The sequence below is a fragment of the Calonectris borealis genome, chromosome 1 (genome assembly GCF_964195595.1).
Source record: "Calonectris borealis chromosome 1, bCalBor7.hap1.2, whole genome shotgun sequence".
In the NCBI taxonomy this organism is placed as follows: domain Eukaryota; kingdom Metazoa; phylum Chordata; class Aves; order Procellariiformes; family Procellariidae; genus Calonectris; species Calonectris borealis.
Window position 1 is genome coordinate 172,722,148 of NC_134312.1, and position 15,885 is coordinate 172,738,032.

Genomic DNA, 15,885 nt, shown 5'->3' on the forward strand with positions numbered 1-15,885 from the left:
AATATAGGTTTGGGGAGGCATTCCTTTTCTGTTTTCTTGCTTGTGTTAACTATTAACGTGGCTTGTGTTAACTACTTACTGCTCCAAAGCCACAGCTCCGTCAGTAAATCAAACATTCCCTAGTGCACTCCCTGGCACTGTGGTCAACCTGCACCACACGGCCCAGATGAGAGCAATTAAACACAAACCCTACTACTCTCTGCAACAGGGTGGGCTTATCCAAGCTGCCCACTGGGAATCAGCAGTGCCCTTCATAAACTCCCAGATCGTCCCCAGGAGCAGTTTGGGAAAGCATTACTCAGCATGGGCCAAAACCATGGGCAGAAGGATTTCCAATGCTATTTACCAGCACAGATGTAGCATGAACACATTTTGCTTGTATTTGAAGTAAATTTAATAGAATTTTTTCAGGTTAGTGAGACCACTATAAACGCATAAAAATAGTTACCATCCTGCAAAGCTACTGTAAGTAGTTCAAAAAAGTAGTCTCTAACTGGGTTACAGATCTCTGTGAAACATTTATACTTTATTTGCTGGTTCAATCACCTAAAAATAAATAATAATTGATATGATATGTCAAATAAATTTTTATGTCAAATGACATAAAAAAAACAAAATGAATTTTCACAAAATGTAACAGGAGTATAAGCTAGCTTAAAAAAAAGTGGTTGGTTTATGTCTGAAACAATTTTATGAATCCAACCCAGAAAGAACATTTAATTTGGACTTACCTGAATTTGCATTTTCCTTCAACTAGATGTACTCATTGATATTAGGCATGGCAGTAAGTATTTTGGTTGATAAACAATATGAGTAGGACAGGAGGCCAGAGTCATTAACAACAAAAAACCACTGTCTAGCAGAAAATGTATTTTAACAAGTGTTGCCCTCCCATAATCTCCAAATCACACAATTACATGATTCTATGGTTTTGTCTTGATGGTAGGAATACAAGCAGGGATTTTGCAAATTAATTTTCTCTTACTTTCTTCACCCAGTGGGATGAGAGAGACTGGTCTAACCCATTTACCTTGGGCACCTATTTTGCATGGGATGAACTCTGGAAGTTCTTGTCGCTCTGCAGAGAGAGTCTAGTCAGCTAGCTGATTAGACAGCCAAAGTTAGGTAAAACGAATGGCCTGTTTCTGTTACTTCAAGTTGATTTGGAAAATCCCTCTAGGTATGAGATGTGCCAAGTGCCTTTAAAAATCCAGCTCCAGATCTCTGCAAAATCCCAACCACCTGTGTTATGTGCTCAGTTTGCAAGTACTTTTCTGTGCTTTCCAAACTCCCTTGGCTCGTGTCAGCAGAAAATATTTGCCACCAACCCAAATAGTTCCAACTGCAGATGCTGCTGAGAAGCTGGCTCACCCCTGCAGGAGGAAGTCGGGAGTTGGCACAATACCGCAGGACACTGACAAAAGCAAAAGCAAAGCAAAACGTGTACGCATGCAGCCAAGAGTTAGCCCTGCGATGGAGGGAACCTGCTGCTCAAGCCTCCCACGCACATGGCATTGGGCATGCCGCAGCGGCTACCACAGACCTGACGCTGCAGCAGCTTATGGTGGGTGTCCACCTGAGGAAAGAATAGGAGATCAGACCATTCACCCAAACAGAAAGACAAAATGAAAACAAGCATTTCTGAAAGTAGGAAGAAGTATTTCTACCCTCCACTGAGTGAGAAAGTATTGGGGATCTGTTACCTTTCTCACGGCAATGGGCCTTCGGCACCTAAGCTCAGCCATGCAACATAGTTGTCCACCAAATCTAGTTGCTACTCTGGGCACAGCTAGTTTCCCACGTTTCCTTAGAAAGGAAGTAGTAGACAACTACGTATTCATCCTGGAAAGATAAAAGCTTTATTCCCTATCTTATTTTGGAGAGAGATCGGGACCAATCACTGAGTGCTTGGCAGATTAAAAAAAAAAACAAACAAAATACAATGAATGTCTTCAGGCTCTGCACTGTCAAATATTCTCGTGTTGTCTCACAAACCCTTGGATGATTCTGAAAACCCTCCAAATCTCTGTTATGATGCTTATCCCAGAGCCTGGTAACTGCTAACCCATCAAGGAAATATTTGTTGAACACAACACACCATTCAGAGACATGACTAGGAAAATAGGATTTGCGAGTTGCTACGGAGGAACCACTGAAACCCTGACTGCAAAAGGAAAACAAAATATTTCCCTATGATACCAGAGATTTTCAAATAAATGAAAAAGAGAAAAGGAGGTCTTATACAAGAAAATTGTCGAGCAACATCTGAAATACTGAATGCAGCATAAACTGGGTGGAACCTTGTCCCGGTATGTTGCACTTCTGTCAAGGGTATGAAATAAAGGGTGAGGGAGGGAAGAGTTAAAACTGACAGACTACAGTTCACTGAAAGTCTGATCCAAAACCCAACAGAATAATTGGATTTTAGTGAGTTTTTATTCAGTCCCGACAAGTTTATTTCTGTGTGTGAACAAGAGTTTCAGAAGTAAGCATTATCACTTATAACTCCATGAGGAAAAATGTCTACAGATTGTCAAATTAGATGTTTCTAAGAGCGTTATAAAGCATGATAAGTAATAGGATGGGCTTTTAAAATTAATAAATGGGCTTAAAAATAAGATTATTATGTTAAAGTTAGAAAGTTAGTGATAGGACCTTAAAAGAAACTCCCTCCCCAAAGAGGAAAATAAGTATAAATTGCTAGGGAAAACTGACATAACAAAGACACTCAAAAGATGATTTTTATTTGGGAAAAAAGAGGAGAACTTGGAGTATTGAAGCAAAGCAGGATTATGATGTTAATAACTAGGTGGAAAGAAAGTTGTGTCAGGTCTCGGAGTCTTTTCTGTTCCGAATTTTATTCTCTCCTTCTCTAGGTTTCCTAGTGCTGTCACCATGCTGGGCTCAATTCACCTCCAGTTCAAGAAAGAGATCATGATGCTGTGACTGAGCTGGTTACAAAAGGAAGACTGACTGTGATAATTCAGATGAATGTACAGGCATCAGTTTCCCTTGGCAAGCTGTTAACACAGATGCAAGTCTTTACAGAGGCTCAGCTCTCCTTTCTGCTTCCAGCTTCTACCCTCTCTGATTCTCCAGCTCCCAGTGGAAGTGAAAGGGACAGTGCCAGGGCAGGTCATTTTGCTTCTTAGTTGCTTTCCTTGACATCCACTTACAAACCTAAAAGCATATTTATTCACTATTTGTTTTGCTGTCATAACTAAAGCCTTCCATCAGATACAAGAACCTCACTTCGAAATACACCGGAAGATTACCTCTGTCTCAGAAAGCTCTTGGGAGCAAGTCTAATTTACTTCTGTAGAGTCAAAGGGAGGAGAGAAGCTAGTGATGGAAATGTCATTCACCGGAGAACCAAAACTAATAACATTGCATAGAAATAAAAATAGAAGTCTGTCCAAACAGGAAACATAAGAATGCAACTCATACAAATATAAGAAAAATCTCAGATTTGGAAGGGGGGGTCGGGGGGCAACTTACTTCCTTGTCTGAGAGATACAACTCAAATAGTGGCTGCTCCTAAGCGAGTCATTTAAAAAAATTTTCTAGTGCATACAAGGCTGATCCAAACACCTGAGTTTACAGCAACCATGAATTCAAACCAGGGTTGTTCCCTTGGTGTATGAAACTGCTCCTATGGTGGACTAAAGGTTAGAGAACCATGGCTACAGAGTCACATCCAGAAAGAGACTTGAGGAACCATGGGACAACCTTGGCAGACTTTTAAATCCGTGATACAAGGCTCGTCCAAAATTCAAAGCCTAGACTTAATGGCTGAAGAATCAAGTTGAAGATATGTGTGAAGTTCTGCTACTGGGAAAATGCCAGGATCTAAAAAAGAGCCACTACACGAGAAAGTGTAAGTGCTGCGTGGTTTCAATTTCAATTTCCATGCTTTAGAACCCCTTACAAAGCAGTGTGCGAAGACAGCAAGTAGCATAAGGGAGTTGGTGTCACAGAAAAAAGCATGCTCAGGTTGTTTGCCTTACACTGCTTAAGCCAGAACTTACAGCAAGAAATCAGAATCAATAATAGCATTGCCCATTATTAAGGTCCAGGGACATGTTCTGGCCATATCTCAGCTACACACTGGGAGCACTAGGCCACTGCATGCAGCAGCCTCATACTTTTTTATGCCGCTATTATTACTTCGAGTTCAATATAAGGAAGCCCAGACTGCTGCCTGGGCAGGACGTGGTTGGATCCAAACTACTCCCTAGTCTGCATGATCAGGGGATGAGCGTTTCTATATATACAGTGAGGTGAACAAATGATGCCGGTGAGGGAGTGCCGAGTCCCATGTGTGACAGTTACTGTCATCTAAGAGGCCAAGGCTCATGTCATATCCTTCCCAGCCCTCCACACCTTTTGTTCAGAAAGGAAGTTTCTGGACCAGAAGTGTCAAGTGAGGGAAGCTTGCCACTGCAACTCCTCCTTCTCTCCTTACCATTCTCTCATTCTTCTTGAACATCCGGTCATCCTCTCTGTTGGCCTGAGAAGAATCATCAGCTTTTTCAGGTTTTTCCTGGCAAAGATTTGGGAATGGGTAAGTAACAATGCTGCTGTCAATGCTAAGCAGGAAAGTATGGACTCTAATAGCCAAGGAAAATTCCTGTGGTTATTTTTGATATGGTATTTCACATTCTTTATTGAATAAAAGGGACCATGGAGTACCTGCTTTCCGTAAAGACTTGTTTGGGAGTTAAAAAAAAAAAAAAAACAAAAAACAACTACTTTTCTAATGGATTTGGATTCCATGCATTTGTTTATCTATTCTTGAGTACCAGGAATAACTGATAAATGCAATAAATCTAAATAGATAAAGTAATAAAAATTATAAGTGTTGCTGTAAGAGTGATGCCAGCAGCTGTGACACAAGGGTGGTTATACATCAGTGATTACACATTAGCTCTGTGTAAAGCATTTTGAGATCTCAGGATACAACAAGAGCAACAACAAAAGCCCCACAATGTGATTGCATCATTTATTCAATATAGTCTATACCACATGCTGCATTTGCATATAAAGAATACCTTATACTGAGTATAGAGTTACAGAAAGAAGAGGTAGGCAAGGGGTGTTGGATCATCTCTTCCATCTCTCTTCCAACACAGTATCACTCCCTGCTACGTATTTTTAGTGCTTCGCCCAGTCTAGATTAAAATGGAACTTAGTAGTTAGGCTTCTTTCAGGGACTCTTCCACAGCCCGTTAGATCTCACAGTGAGTGTTACCTGATATTACATCTCTATTTTTTTCATCTCTCCACTGTACCCAATTACCCTCAGCTCCCTTTTTTTCAGAAAAGAGAGATCCTGAGGTTGGGACCCAGCGATTATAATCAGCTTGATTATTCTTCACACTTTTTTTCATATTCATGAACAAAAGATATACCCTATATGACATATACGGCAACATTAACTTGCACAATCATTTGATAACTATATTTTTAGGAATATTTGTCTCCTGTATGCAACCAATATCCTTATGACTAAGTGTAACATTCCAAATAGGCAACAGTCAGTCATGTTAAATTTGCCTTAATAAAAATTTGTTCTCGACAAAAGTGGAGTTCTACCCCCCAATTGCAAATGTCCATGACACAAGTGTCCAAAATTCTTCTTAAAGTGATAACTTTTTTGTACATAAAAATGTTAGGTTTTTAAGCATCATTTCCCAACCTGCTCAGGCTAAAAGTGGGCATTTTTTGCCTTTAAGAGAAGGAGACCCTTGGATTTCCAAGGGAACAATTCACACGTTTCTCACCCTGCAGTGCCATGAGGTAACAGACTTCAAAATCATGCAATGATATATATTCACAGAAGAAGAGCTATTTAAGGTGGCTTCACAAGGGGAGTAGTTTCACACATACTGCAAATAATGTTGCTTACAACTCTCTAAAAGACAGAGTTCCCTTAAAATACCTTGACTGAATCTCTTCCCCAACGTGTGACTGCTTGGCATGGTCCAAACCTGTCGTTGGCATTCATTTGCAGATGTCCTGCACAGCTTATTTGAGATTTTGCTACCTGTTGACTCTGCACCTACACTAAACACATGCTGATAAAACTCCCCACCATATCACCTTGCAGTTTGTACAGGTAAGGGCCGGCAGAAGAATTTCCTTCAGGCCAGATATAGTTGTTGGCTTCCTCACCTGTGGCACATCTGCTCACCATCAACTTTCATTCTCTAATGACACAACATTATTTCAGTTGTTCGCTCCAGTTAAAGAAAATTGAACGTTAGCAACAAAGGGATGCTTAAAGCCTTAAGCACCAATCTCTAAAACAGATATATCAAGGCACTAAAGTGTTTTAAACATGATAGCCAGCCTACATGAATGGCATCAGTTCCTACTTACATACTGACTGGATCATTTATTCAGAGAAGGTTATTGGTTTTCTTTTTACTGAATATCACCTTCTTACCAAACACCCTAGTGCCTCTAAGAAAGAAAATCTAGTCTCAGCGATACCCTATGGAATTCAGGTTTTTGTCCATAGTTTCTAAGGTCTCAACAGAAATGTTTCAAATAATATGCATGAGCTCTGCACCAGATACTTGGGCTCTCACTGAGTAAAACACTTATTTTTCTGGCTTAAGGTCAACTTAAAAACAAATTAACGGGCCTTTCTTGACTAAAGTGCTATAGACATACTATAATCACATCTTTATTCTTCAGACTAGGCATCTCCTGGTCCCATATTAGCCATTGTAAGTGTAACCTATTTATAAGGGGAAATTTTGGCATTTGATTTTTTTTTCACATTATTTCCCTGTTACGACAATTAACATATCCTCTCATTAAAAAGGTAGGTACATATGTGGAAAAATATGACTATATGAAATGCGAGCAGTGAAAAACTTGGAAAGGGAAGTTTTTGTGCCTTCAGTGGAAAGGTCAGTCAATCAAACTTGGGATTGCTATCTCAGCTCACCAGCCCATATGGATTTAATATACAAAAGACCCATGTTTCCCGTGGAAACACAGCCAACTGCAAGCATTCATTTCCAAGTAGTTAGGTATATTCAGCTGTGTGCACATAAACTTAAAAGCACAGTCATATTAAAATATTTAAATTAGAAGTAACACATCATTTACAATGTAATAGTATTGTGTGTTCAATGTCATATCATGATACCTGTATCCACTGGTAGATAGGTAAGCAGATACGGAAAGGCATTTCAACAGATAGGTATGGTCTCACAACGTGACTATTAACATATGGTGTCCTTAGCAGCAGAAGTGGTCATTTAATGAAGTCCATTGTAGGCTGTGCATGTCATTTACGTTTTAACTTTTGTAAACAGCACCTAGTTGCTATGGCTGGAGGCTCTGTATAAATCATTAAACAAATATATTCAACAATTTATACGAAGTCAAGAAGCAGGAAATCTCCATTTCCATATTTAAATCTGCCTGCATGTACATCATTACTGTATTTTATTAACTTGCCAATATATGCCCCCCAATCTGCATACTGTATTGAAGACAGTTGTCTTTTTTTTGTATCCTATACTTAGAGAATTTTGTACGGAGCTGTAGAAAAGTAAGTTGTAGTGATGGTTTGTAACCTTTCTTTAAGTAACCAAGTCAAGAGAGGTCCACGACCAGATTAATAAAATTGCTACTTAAAAAGAAATGAGCTATGGCTGCAAATTGCAATCAAATCGGGACTTACAGAGCAAGCTTATATGATCGCTTCCAAGATCACATCAGGCCTCTTCCAGAAATTGAAGAAGCTAGTCCTACAAATGCTCAAGCACAGGCTTTAAACTTAATGTGAGTAATCACATCAGCATCAGCTGAACTTCTCTTGTGCTTAAACACATCTGTAAGTCTTCATAAGATTGGTATCTAAATTCATATGGTTAGACTTTTATGGAATACAGAAACTGCAGAGTGCATAACTCTAAGAAAAAATGTACTTTTATGGTTGATTTTACTCACCCAAACAGTTCAGAGTTCTAATAAAAGGCACACAGAATAATAGTATAAAATTATTCTTATCCCTTATTCTCAGTAGCATCAGTCAATGAGAAGAAAAGACTATAGTCTACCCATATTTAATTATAAAGAAGGTTTCTCTCTGATTAATTGAATCATTAAACATGCACAGATACATTTCATGGTATTAAATATTAGTTACCTTCCAGTATATTAAGAAGTAAAAATCAGAGTGGATTAAACGGGAAGAATTATTCTTAGTGTACATCTTCCAGTGCATACAACCCCTCACTTGTTTCCCAGGAAACGAAAAGGAAGCACAGACATTCAACACAGAACAAGAAAATGTGCATAGTCTGCAGAACAGCTGGCAAAAAATCTTGGCCTCTCTTTAATTTATTTATGGTTTTAGCTATTGTGCTGTTTATTCTAGCCTTTACAAAAGAACAATTCCAGCACTACTCATATTCCAGTACTGGCAGTTGGAGTTTCTATTAAAAATACAATAAAAATACTACTTTAGGCTTTAGGAGATATGGAAAAACATACCCAACAAAAATATCTGCAGCATATGTTCATAATAGGGAAGGATTTATCAAAACATTTTTATTTTAAAACCGCTGTGTCTTAAGTGGCAAGTAACTGCATTAGCAAACACTGTGCCTCAGTTCAGATGTTTTTATATATACACACATATACACAATTTACATCCAGAGAATTCATTTCATAGAATCATAGAATCATACAATGCTTTGGGTTGGAAGGGTCCTTAAAGATCATCTAGTTCCAACCCCCCTGCTATGGGCAGGGACACCTCCACTAGACCAGGTTGCTCAAAGCCCATTCCAACCTGGCCTTGAACACTTCCAGGGATGGGGCATCCACAACTTCTCTTTGCAACCTGTGCCAGTGCCTCACCATCCTCATAGTGAAGAATTTCTTCCTTATATCTAACCTAAATCTACCCTCTTTCAGTTTAAAGCCTTCACCCCTTGTCCTATCACTACATGCCCTTGTAAAAAGTCCCTCCCCAGCTTTCTTGTAGGTCTCCTTCAACTACTGGAAGGCTGCAATAAGGTCTCCCTGGAGCCTTCTCTTCTCCAAGCTGAACAACCCCAATTCTCTCAGCCTGTCTTCATAGGAGAGGTGCTCCAGCCTTCTGATCATCTTCATGGCCCTCCTCTGGACTCGCTCCAACAGGTCCATGCCCTTCTTATGTTGGGGGCCCCAGAGTTGAACACAGTACTCCAGGTGGGGCCTCACGAGAGTGGAGTAGAGGGGGAGAACCACCTCCCTCGACCGGCTGGCCACCCTTCTTTTTATGCAGCCCAGGACACAGTTGGCTTTCTGGGCTGCAAGCGCACACTGCCGGGTCATACTGAGCTTCTCATCAACCAACACCCCCAAGTCCTTCCCCTCAGGGCTGCTCTCAATCCATTCTCTGCCCAGCCTGTATTTGTCCATGTCACGGACAAAGATGTTAAACAGTGCCGGTCCCAATACAGACCCCTGAGGAACACCACTCATCACTGGTCTCCACTTGGACATCGAGCCATTGATCACAACTCTTTGAGTGCGGCCATCCAGCCAATTCCTTATCCACCGAGTGGTCCATCCATCAAATTCATGTCTCTCCAATCTAGAGAAAAAGATGTTGTGTGGGACAGTGTCAAATGCTTTGCGCAAGTCCAGGTAGATGTCAGTTGCTCCTCCCTTATCCACCAACTCTGTAACCCTGTTGTAGAAGGCCACCAAATTTGTCAGGCACGATGTGCCCTTAGTGAAGCCATGCTGGCTGTCACCAATCACCTCTTTATTTTCCATATGCCTTAGCATAGCTTCCAGGAGGATCTGTTCCATGATCTTGCCAGGCACAGAGGTGAGACTGACTGGCCTGTCGTTCCCCGCGTCTTCCTTTTCTCCCTTTTTAAAAATAGGAGTAATGTTTCCCCTTTTCCAGTCAGTGGGAACTTCACAAGACTGCAACGACTTCTCAAATACGATGGATAGTGGCTCATCCACCACTATCTTCATCCGCCAGTTCGCTCAGGACCTGCGGATGCATCTCATCGGGTCCCATGGACTTGTGAACCTTCAGGTTCCTTAGATGGTCTCGAATCTGATCTTCTCCTACAGTGGGTGGCTCTTCATTCTCCCAGTCCCTGCCTTTGCCTTCTGCGACTTTGGCAGTGAAGCTTGAGCACTGGCCGTGAAGACCGAAGCAAAAAAGTCATTGAGTACCTCTGCCTTCTCCATATCCCAGGTAACCAGGTCTCCCGTTTCCCTCTGGAGAGGGCCCACATTTTCCTTAGTCTTCCTTTTATCACCAACCTATAGAAGCTTTTCTTGTTGCCCTTGACATCCCTCACCAAATTTAATTCTATCAGGGCTTTAGCTTTCCTAACCTGATCCCTGGCTGCTTGGACAATTTCTCTGTATTCCTCCCAGGCTACCTGTCCTTGCTTCCACCCTCTGTAGGCTTCCTTTTGGTGTTTGAGTTTGTCCAGGATCTTGAACTCCACCATTTCATGGTCACTGCAGTCACGGCTGCCCTTGAGCTTCACATTCCCCACAAGCCCCTCCTTGTTCATGAGAACAAGGTCCAGCATAGCACCTCTCCTCGTTGGCTCCTCTATCACTTGGAGAAGGAAGTTATCATCAATGCATTCCAGGAACTTCCTGGATTGCTTATACCCTGCTGTGTTGTCCCTCCAACAGATATTGGGGTGGTTGACGTCCCCCATGAGGACCAGGGCTTGTGAATGTGAGGTTCCTCCTATCTGTCTGTAGACGGCCTCATCCACTCGCTCTTCCTGGTCGGACGGCCTGTAGCAGACCCCCATCGTAATGTCACCTGTCCCTGCCCTCCCTTTAATCCTGACCCATAAGCTCTCGGTTGGCTCCTCATCCATCCCCAGGCAGAGGTCCATGCACTCCAGCTGGTCATTGACATAGAGGGTGACACCCCCTCCTCGTCTCCCCTCTCTGGGCTTCCTAAAGAGCCTGTATCCTTCCATTCCAACACTCCAGTCATAGGAGCCATCCCATCACGTCTCCGTGATGTCAATAAGATCGTAGCCCTGCAGGCACGCACACGTCTCTAACTCCTCTTATTTATTCCCCATGCTATGTGCATTTGCATAGAGGCATTTAAATTGGGCCCCCCAATGAAGCTGACTTACTGGCTGGAGTGGCTGGAATTCCTTTGTGCTGCTCTTCAGGTGCTGTCCTGCTGACCTGTGATCCTTCTCCAGGCTCTGGGCATCTATTGCTGGTCCTGGCATCAAACTGGTAAGAGTGGGATAGCAACTTTAGCTTAAAGCCCTCTTCACCAGCTTGGCAAGCCTATGCCCGAAGATGTTCTTCCCCTTCTCTGACAAATGGACCCCATCAGACCCTAGTAGACCAGGTTTCTCAAAGCGAGTCCTATGGTCTAAGTAGCCAAATATTTCCATATTCCATATTTCTGTCCAATAACTTCATTAAAAGAGAGTATAAAAGGGAAGATTTAAAAAAAAAGGAAATCAGGTGTCACTCAAAGAAATGACAAGGCTGAGAGAATATTTTGGAGCGGAGGTTTTAAGCTGCCATGCTGTGCCTTTCACAGCTGCCTACACTTTGTGTCATTAATAACCAGTAAATAAGATCTGCAGGTGGGCATATAGGGCACCCTGAGCCAAGAAGCTGTAGCTAGGGCTTCTGTCTCTAAGATGGGTGGCCAGGCTCATTTGCACAAGGTTGCTTATGTTTCCATACAGAAGTGTAACCCTATTTAGCATAGCTTCAGGGAAGCTGCTACAATACAGAGAATGCTAATTACTGTAACCAACTGGCAATGATGCATCCAAAATTAAATGGCCTGTGACTGAGCAGATGAACAATTTTTATAGCCCTAAGTTCAGGGAACATGGATATTCTGTCAAATTAACAGACAGTCTGTTTGGTCTTAATAGGTAAATTGAAGTCTTTTAAAAGACATTTAGATGTGCCATTAAGTTATCAGTGTGAGTGCAGTTCCCCTTCCAGTTTAAAGGTGTCCAATTTGAAACTAAAATACCCGTAGCCTATTAGAGGAAAAAAAAACAAAACAAACAAAGAAAAAAAACAAAACCCATATTTGATGGCCCTTATAAGCTTCATTTTCAGGTGAAGCTGCAATATGGCCTCTGCTCCTACTCTAGATCCCTCTTCATCTCTTTGTACTCAGGCAAAATTCCCACTGAGGTCGGAAGCAGCTCTGAGCACAGAGGCCTTCGGGCACAGACACTGCAGGCTGCCTCCTCAGTCTTCAAATCCAGTGAAATTTGGGGTTTTTTTTCAGGAGAACATTGTAAGATCAAAGTTTTTACTTTACTTTCTACAATGAGCTTTAACAAGTAAATCAAAGCCGAGGCCAGACATAAATAGTCCTTGATTTTTCCTGATTGCGCTTAGCGAATGAATTACCCATATATTTCAGCACAGATGATATAGCAGTCCAGCTTTCCTACAAGCACTCTCAACAAATATATGTATTCATCAACCGACTTTATCATCCTCTTTAAAGTTACCAAGACACTTTCTGAATAACAGAAAATACTTGAGAAAAGGAAAAAAAAATTAAATAAACTACGTAGAAAAAAGTTCCAAAAGACAAATTTTGTTGTCAGAATGCAACCCTTTTCAAAGGATGTTTTGTAGCAAGTGAGACTTACAAGGAAAGCTATTGGTGCAGTATATCTGGCAGAATGGTTCATTAGTAGATTTATTAGTAAGCAAGACTCTGGCTGCTTTCAGGAAAAGCAGAGTTGTAAGCAAGTCTAGCTTAGTCTCCCCCCAGACAATAAACAGCTGGATCTAAAACCCATTGCACTCAGGATATGATTACAGAAATGTCACTGAAATCAAGATCTTTAGTTACTTGTCAGACTTCCTTTTTTTGCCTACCATATTGAATTGAAACACAGATGTCTCTTCAACCCAGCTTCCCACACAAAATATGGGATTCACCCCCTCAGTCTTAAGACACATCTACAATGTCTGGTCTAGTCACCCTACAGTCCCTTTATAGGCATTGGAGAAAAACTAGGCACTTGTAGAATACAAGTCATCAAATCTATTTAGGATGTTTGTCTGAAGATGTGATGCATCATATCCTAGAAAGCTCTGTTTCTCTGCAGTGACTCTTAGACGTGTTTGGCGAGATATGCTCATGTGTAGATACCTACATCTTTTTGTTGGGTGAAGAGGAATCCACAAAAAAATTCTCACTCGTTTTTCAGATACCCGAGATGAAAGCTGTGTACCCTGCACGCCCTTCAAAGGGCTTTTTATGGGTTCCTTGAAGAGTGCACGCACACGGGGAGAGCACCCCTTCGTGGCTGCCGGGACTCACGCAGGGTGTCCTTCTCCTTCACCCCCATGAGCGCGGAGGGGTGGGGGGAGCTGCAGAGGCGAGCTCGCCAAGGAGCAAAGCTGGCAGAACAGCTGCAGCCGTTGTTCAAGCAGGAATTGATGGATATTGAGAACATCGTCAGAATATCTCTGCAGTTTTCACACTGGCCCCTCTCTCCCCTTCGCTTATTGGACGTTCGCTCCAATTGCTTCTATCTTTCCTTTTCCGTTTCTCCATTTACCTCCTAACATAACCCCCCTGGATAGATTTAAAAAACAATAACACAAAGCTTATAAAACTCCAGCAGTTCCTGGATATATGTTATATCCTTCCCTCCCTTCCTCTCTTGTCTATTTAAGCCCTGTACAGCAGTCTATTTCTTAACTGTGTTTTTCCTGAAACTAGCCTCAGAGGCTAAGCCTACATTTACCTGAGCTGTGGTGCCCCAGGAGCACACTCAAGCCTCTGAAGTCGTGTCTGACAAGCGATCATCAACTATTAAAAATGGGGTGGGGTGTTTCTGTTTTAATCCGGTAATATTACCATAACAGACAACAAGAAAAATTACTTGAATACTAAACATCTTTGCTAAATGTTACTCTAATGAAGAGACAGAGAAACCGGGAGTACAGATCTCAGAGGTAAGTCAAGCAAGAAAGACCTGGGACCGATTTGGATCCGTAGCATATCTTGCTGATGAATGCCTGGTCCTGCAATGAGCTGTATACAATGCCCTGGTTGCCGCTGCATCCACAGGTCCCTGATTCTGAGCCACGGGTAAACATATATATTGTTAAAATGCAAAACAACACTTTTTTTACATATTTAACATGAAATCCATTAGAAAGCCTTTCAAAGATCAGCTGAACTTATTAAATCAACTCAATCTGATTAATACAAATTTTAGAGAGACAGAAGTATCTACTGAATATACTAGCAGGGAAGACATTCTTTTTCTTTTACATTATTATGAAGTTAAAACAATTTCATTAAAATACACAGCTTTGCATATTCTGGACTAAAAGAACTCTGAGTATTTAGGGAGAGATCGATTTTTTTTTTAAAAAAAGAAAGGTGCATTTCCATAAACAAGTAACTCGTATTCAGCGACAGGATTCATTCTCAGAATGCTGAAGTTGTTGAGCACTGAGTTAGTGACACAATACTTCAGCGGGAAAACTCCAATTGGGCCATTTTGCAGGTGTCTGCAGCAAAAAGCCAGGAAGAGCTGGGGCATCGTTAGAGTCGTCTCTATTGCTTTGCAGCTTTTCCTTTCCTTCTTTTCTGCCAGGAAAGACTGTCCAGGATTACCGAGCTTGCTGCAAAACTTAACACACTGCTCACATTCACGCTAGCATCTGTCAAATCACTGGATAAACAGACAGCTGGTTCCCGCTGCCACACTACTGCAAAGAAATGCTCAAAGGGTGACATGTTTACTAGATCTCCTTAGCATCCCTCCTGTTTGAAGACATCAGCTGCAACTGGACTCAGAACCCACTTCTGATTACGCAACACATGGAGAATAGACAGGCATCTTTTCAAGAACATAACTGGAGTAACTTAACACATCCCCTGTTACGTACACTCACTAGCACTTCTCTGCTGGAAATGACCGTAGCAGACAATATCCTTCTTGATTTGCCAAAAACAATTTATGTCCAGCATCTTGACAGCCCATGGACAATGAAAGTGAAAAATTAGTTTGACTTTGCAGCAAACAGATAAAGAGAACAGGGGTAGCAAAAAACTCAGAGGTGGTAAGATCTTAAACCATCACAGCTATTTGTAAAACAAATGGGTTATTTGGATGCCCTCTACACATGTTGTCTTTGACATGATCCTTACAGGATGACTTTTCTGTAAGGGCAGAAAAGCACTGTGTGTGACTGAGATTTAAAGGAAGGGGTCTGAGAACTTGCTGTAGCATGATTTCATTTTTTAAGGGAAAAATTAGTGCTGTGGATATGCCAAATGTATACGAGGATGTTACATTTCAGTAGAATGTATGGTAAATTAGTATACATTGATTGGGGAATAGGACTCTGAAAATTAAACCGTTTTTTTTTCAATCTTAGATACATGGATAGTCACAAAAATGATCCATTCTACATATTACACACATTCAATGTCAGCAAAAATAAGGAACGCTGACAGGGGTTCGCATGATTCCATTCTGATGCTGAGGAGCACACAGGGACACTGCATTGCCCATAATTTGAAGCTGTATTTCAGAGCATCTCAGAAGAGCTGTGCCAGAATAAACATGGCTTTGGAGTGACAACAATGGGCAACCAGTTTTGATTTCATTCATTAAAGATGACGCTAGGGATTTTTCAGAGATGTAAAAGATAACGGTTGCTACATGATCCCACCACTCCGAAGTCAAGTAAGATTTTAGGGAACAGTGACTTACCTTAACATGTGTTTTAACAGAGAATAGGAGAAAGAACCCAAATGTACTGCAGAAGCTGTAGCAAGTCTCCATTCAGATGTCCCTGGCCTGGAGAAATTTGTCATTCTCAGCATGAAACAGAGCATTC